We start from the raw sequence: 6376 nt of genomic DNA on the forward strand, positions 1-6376 counted from the left end.
GTGTGTTCTCTCATTTTATTTGCTTATATTGTGGTCTTTCATATTCATATATTCCTTGTTCAAATATGTATGCAAGAAGATAATTCCCCTTAAAAACTTCAAGGAATATGAGGGAAATAATCAAATCGCAACTCTTAAGCATTTGGACGGATTGTGCACAATGTAGCTAAGGATCCATGACATCTTATCAAAAAAGATGAAGACTACATTACATTTACTTATTCTCCGCCAAGTCCGAACTGCAATTGCAGAGCTTGGTAGTGTCATTTGTAGTTTTACAAACCATGTTTTGCTCACATCATGATCTTTTAACTAGTATTTAATTAGATCACATGTTTTACAAATGGGAGGTTCTTGAAAATATGAGTTCCTATTAACGATAAGCATTACCTAGTGAATGATTTGATGATGGCATTCCAAACTCTTAGGGTCCATTTGATAACTATTCTATTCCCAAGAACAATTTCTAATTAGAAATGATTCTTTTTTATTCTGTTTCTAGGAACAATTTCTAAGCATTTTAAGCCGTTTGGTAACTGTTCAAAATTTTTATTCCTAAAATAGAATTGCGATTGGTAGCATTCTTCAAATTTCTCATCTAAATCATTTTTTTTTTTAACTTTCAAATAATTTTATTACTTTTTTTTTCCTTTTTCTCTTTTTTTTTTTTTTTTTTTCGTTTCTTTCTCTTCTTCTTCTTCTTCTTCTTCAAGGTTGCCGGTCGCCAACCTTGGGATGACCGGCAACCGGTTAAATGAGGGCTGGCAACCTCATTGGAGCATCGCCAACCCTTGGTGAGGCCGTGCCTCGTTGGCCAAGCCCCGTCGGTAGTTAGGCGAGGCTCAACCGACCCCATGGTGGCTCGGTGAGGTTGAGCCCCGCCAGCGACTAGGCGAGCTCGGCCGAGCCTCGCCGGTGGCTAGGCAAGCCTCCCGCAAGCTTGTCGAACCTCGCCCTGGCTTGGCAAGCTCGTTGGACCTCATCAAATCGGTTGCCAACGACCGGTGACTATGGGTGGTGGCGGCACTGGCAGTGGAGGGCGGCAGCAACGGCAACGGTTGAAGAAGAAGATAGAGGGAAGAAGAACAAGAAAAAAGAAGAGAAAATAGAAAAAAATAGGTTGGCTTGATTCTGAAATTGTTCCTAGAAACAAAGAATCAACTTCTTTTTACTTGTCGATTTTACTCCAAATTTATTCCCAAGAATAAAAAATTTACCAAACAAATTTCTGTTCCAAATCTACTTCTGGGAACAAAAGAATAGAAATTTTCACTGTTTGGCAAGTTGCCAAACAAACCCTTAGTCTATACTTTCATTTTTTATGACATCCTTATTAAAAGTTATTATCTCCAAAAAAAAAAAAAAAGCAATCATGCATTATTACCAAAATCCCATGATTGAACCATGCATGCAAAAGTTGGGACCATATGTACTCTTTTTGTTTGATAGAGCTCTGTTGTTGGTAACAAAAGCTATGACGATGCTCGGGCTTGCCTGAGGTCATCCGCTCTTAAAAGGGTTAATAATAAGAGAGTGACGTAACCAAGCCCCAAAAATGCAATAATTTGACTAGACATTAGATAGTGAGAAGTCCCATCTCCATCTTGAGTTCACTTTTAATAAAGATGCTTTTGGAAAATGCTAAAATAAAAAAACCTTGATTATTCGAAAAGGCTTAGCATATAACAAAGAATCAAACACGAGAGATTTTGGCCACAACGTGGAAGTAAATCAATAGATAAATGATAAACCAAGTTGGTCATAATGGAATCTTGAAAATTTTTGTTGCTTAAGCAGGGGAATGATTTGACAATAACACTCAAGAACTCTTAGTCCATACTTTCGTTTTCTATGGCATCCTTATTAAAGTTATTAATTTCCCAAAAAAAGTAGCCATGCATTATTACCCCAATCCTATAATTGAACCATTTGTGCAAAAGAGGGGCTACGTGTCGTGTATTCTTTTGCCGATCATTGGAAAAAAACTATGCACGTGACTCAGATCCAGAAGATGTAATAATTTAACTAGACATTAGATATTGGGGTGTCCCCACTTCCTGTCGAGTCCACATTTGACAAAGACGTGACCGGAGCTATTACTACATATCCATTGATAATTTGGGGCTTTAGCCACTCAACCAAAAAGTATAACGTTTATCTAAGATCAAAGAGCATCATTTCATGTAATTTTATTTCACATTACACCTTCATCCTTACATATAGGATAATCAGATATAATTAGAATAACATGTCAAATAAATGAGGCAGAACTTGGCTGAGATGATTTGATTACACTATTCCTCAACGAGTTAAGACTAAATTGATTTAATTGAAAGGTTTAGAACTCGATCACATCATGTACAATATGTTTAATACCGATTGTGCAATTTGCCCAAAATACTAAAACACCAATACCTCGAACTTTGATGAAAATAGAAGATTCTTTTTCATATTGATCATGACACAACCTTAACCTTGTAGATTTTGTAATTTCTCAAGTAAATTGATAATTTTCTTTTGTCAATTTCAATAGTCTAATTTGATCTCCTTCTTTCATCGTCAAACTCTATTTCCACATGTTAAAAACTCTCCACTATTAAAGTAATTAGATAGAGTGATAGTTGGAAGATATTTGGGTTTCAACGATTATTATTTGGATCTCAAGTCAAAATTAGGTGATACAAAGAGTGAGATCATTTGGACTCACGAGGATTGGGTTCATGCAATTAAAAAACCATTTCGATTATTCAAATTTGGCTCCGATGGCAACAAGGAACATCCTTCACTCGTCCATGATGGATTTTCCTAAGCCATGTTTATAGTCAAGGTCAAGCTGATCTTTTCTGTTTTTCTTATCTTTACAATCGTTTTAGTCAAAATAACTTGTCTTTTCTATCTTTTCTTATTTTTCTCATTCTATGAGTTTATATGATGGCCTTTCATATTCAATCATTCCTTCTTCAAATATGCATGCTGGCAAACAATTCTTTTTGAATTCTACAAGGGATATATCGAGGGAAATAATCTAATTACAACTCTTAGGCATTTGGATAGATCGTGTATGGTGAAGCCAAAGATCCATCACATCTTGTCAAAAAGATGAGAACTAAATTACATTTACCTTGTTCTCCATCTAGTTCAAACTGCAATCACAAGAGTTAGGTGGTGTCACTTGTAGTTTTATAAGTTGTGTTTTTTCTCGCATCGCAATCTTTTAACCGGTGCTTAATTAAATCACATCTTTTATAAATGACAAGTGCTTATAAATATGAGTCTATATTAACAATAAGTATTACATGGCAAATGATTTGATGATAGTATTCAGAACTCTAAGCTTATACTTTCATTTTCCCTCACATCATTATTAAATTTATTATTTCGAAGGCGGCAATCCATTATTATCGCAATTCCTACCATGCATTCAAAAAGGGGGTCTATATGTACTATTTTGTGTGATAGAGCTCTATATGTGGAAAAACGCTATGCAAGTCAGGCTCACAACATGCAATCATTTTACTGAACATTAGATAGTGGAATATGCCATATCCCTCTCTCAAGTCCACCTTTAATAAAGATGCTTTTTGATAAAGCTAAATAGACAAAAGCAGAGCATCAAGCCCAAGAGATTCTGGATCCAAATGTGGAAATAAATCAATGGACTAATGATAAGCAGAGGAATCTCGACTGTTATCAGCTTTTTCCAACAAAAAATTCTGATTACCGCTCATTCCCAAGTGGAGCTCCATCCATGCCGATCTCCTCTTTCTTCCTTGGGTTTTTTTTAGTCATTCTTAAATTTCTAAATCGCTGGATAGCTACTATTAAAACTCAGCCGTTAATTGTAAACTTTTCCAGCAAAATGTTGCTGTTTTTCGACGCTCCCCGTCCTTTAAAAGAATAAGGGTTGTAAATTATTCAAAAGGCACATAAATTTACTTGTCAATAATTGTATATGTTTGAAAAATTTTAAAACCAATTTGTGATAACTGCAATGTTTAAAATAAATCTTAAAAGTGAAATAAGTAAATACTCCAAACAGACCCAAGCATTTGAAAGAAAAGGGGGAAACTCTAACCGGAATGAGAGATCACAAAACAAAGTTAGTGGTGACTCGGAATTGGTTCCCATGCTAATTTGTCTTATAAAGAGTAGCAGTATTCAAGAAAGTAAACTGGATCAAAATGTTAATAAAGGATGGCAAAAGTTTAATTTACTTAGAAGTTTTGATTTAACAATTCCAATAAAAGTTATGTCTAATGTAATAATTATAATTGACATTATAATCTAACAATTTACCTAGTTATAATGTTACTTCTATATTTTAAATATAATTTTATTGATTCACGCAAGGGGTGGATTTAAGACTAGTACTAATCAATGTTTGTCCATTATCGGTGGCAGAAAAGATGAAAGCACGGATTATGACTAGTACATTAGTGGTCGGAAAGGATAAAAGGACCATTTGAGGAGGCAAAGGATGGATACCTCATCAATGTCTGTCTATTAGTGATGAAGGAAAGAATGAAGGCATGGACATTGGTGATGATGACCGGTCAATAAAGGTATAATATTGCAGAAAATCATACATTTCTATGCTCAAAGAATTGACTAGTGTGTAGTTAAGGCCTAACTAAGGTTAGGTTCACGAGCTGCATAGTCTGTACCCATCTCCACTTTTTTCCTCGTGGTTTGGGTCTTTGCTGGAAAATCATCCATTTCTATGTCCATAGACTAGTGTTTAAATCTTAAAATATTTACTTGACGGTCATAATTTTCAATTGATCACTTAAGTATTGTAAATTTTTTTAAAATGTTCATTCCAAGTACCCAAAATCCAACATGGCGATGAACACTTTTTAAAAGTTATTACACTCAAGTGATCTAAAAAAAATTATGACACTTAAGTTAGTGTCGTATAAAAGTTGTGACACTTGTGATGTCCTTTTTCAAGATCTTTAGGAGCAAAATATGCAAGGAATCATGGGAGTTTGATTGTTAGGTGCAACGCGTATCATGTAGCATGCAACCACTCGGACCTACACCAGAATCTTCAAAAGATTCCCAATCAATAGAGCTCATTCATTGGGAAAAAGCTATGCACGTGGCTCAGGCCCACAAGATGCAATAATTTGATTAGACATTAGATAAGTGGGGGTGTCTCCACTCCCTCTTGAGTCCTCATTTAATAAGGCCATGGTTGGATCTACTACTACCTCATTCATTGGTAATTTGAGGCTTTAACCACTTGACCAAGCAACGACGCCATTTATCTAAAGACAAACAGCATCATTTTATGCAATTTTAGTTCACATCACACCATCGCCTTTACACGTAGGACAATCATCCATGATTAGGCTGACACATCATATAAATCAGACAAAACTTGACCAAGTGGACTTGATTACACTTTCTTCAAAAAGTTCAGACTTAATTGATTAAATTGAAAGGTTTATAACTCAATTACATTATGTACATATTGTTTAATATTGATTGTGCAATTTTTCAAACAATACTAAAACACCAATTCCCCGAACTTTGATGAAAATAGAAAATTCATTTGTATGTCTCCATATTGATCATGACACAATCCTAACCTCATGCATTTCAGAATTTCTCGAGTAAATTGATAATTTGCTCTTGTCAATTTTGATCGTCTAATTTTTTGTCCTCCCTTCATCGTGAAACTCTATTTCCACTTGTTCGAACTCCCCATTATTAAAAATAATTAGATAGAGCGATAGTTGGAAGATGGGTCACAATGCTTATAATTTGTGTTTCTAGTAAGAATCACCTAATACAAAGAGTGTGATCATTTGTGTTCCCGAGGACTGGGTTCACGCAATTAAAAAACCATTTTGCTTCTTCAAAATTTGGTTCTGATGGCAACAACGAACAACCTTCACTCACGCGTGATGGATTTTCCTAAGCCTCGCTTGTAGTCAAGGTCAAGCCGATCTTTTCTATTTTCTTATTTTTACAATTGTTTGAATCGAAATAGCTCATTTTTTCAAGTACTCCAGTTTGTGAAATTGTAATGTCTTCTCGGTCTAGAGTTTCAAGTAAGCTTGTGTTTAACGAGGCACCAATCTAGATTTTTTAATTGTTTGAAAATTATCAAGAAAAAGTAATAATACAATTATAATAATTTATAAAACTTGAGATGAGACTTGAGATTATATTATGTATCCATTGTATGGTCTCAAAGCACAAATTTTGACAGGTTAAGATAGATGACTTTCGGATGATGAACTCTAGCATATCGTTAAGGCTGTAGATTATAACTCTTGAATCTAGCAAATATTGTCAAGTGCTATGAATACACATATTGTTATGTTTGCTCATTCTATGTGCTTATATTATGGTCTTTGATATTCAT

The sequence above is a fragment of the Eucalyptus grandis genome, chromosome 7, assembly GCF_016545825.1.
Source record: "Eucalyptus grandis isolate ANBG69807.140 chromosome 7, ASM1654582v1, whole genome shotgun sequence".
NCBI lineage: Eukaryota > Viridiplantae > Streptophyta > Magnoliopsida > Myrtales > Myrtaceae > Eucalyptus > Eucalyptus grandis.